Here is a 434-nt window from a genome sequence, read left to right on the forward strand (position 1 = left end):
CCATTTATGTCTAATTCTAATTTCAGTGTCTGATTTATGTAGTTTATTGTACTGCTTTCAGTACTACCCATATTTCACTAATCATCATCAACTCACCATCCATACGGGACAACAGAAACATTCATTTCCAATTCTGTTGTAATTTGCTGGCTGCTACAGTGCAATGTCCTTGTTTCTATAATACATTTGCTATATTTCTCTTACATGATGGCTCTTTCTTGTTTTGCAGTTGTTGTTTTCTCTCTAGAATTTCATCATATGTTATCTCTTCTACATGTTCATGGACATATTCTTTCATGTTCTTGCTTTTAATAACCAGTCGCCGTTTCATATTTCCATTCTGATATTATCTTCATCATTTTCCTTCATTTGTTTAATAGTATTCCGGAACACTGCTGTCCTTCCTAGTGAAACTGTAATCTTTCACTTTCGAT

Source organism: Penaeus monodon, chromosome 22, assembly GCF_015228065.2.
Source record: "Penaeus monodon isolate SGIC_2016 chromosome 22, NSTDA_Pmon_1, whole genome shotgun sequence".
Lineage (NCBI taxonomy): Eukaryota > Metazoa > Arthropoda > Malacostraca > Decapoda > Penaeidae > Penaeus > Penaeus monodon.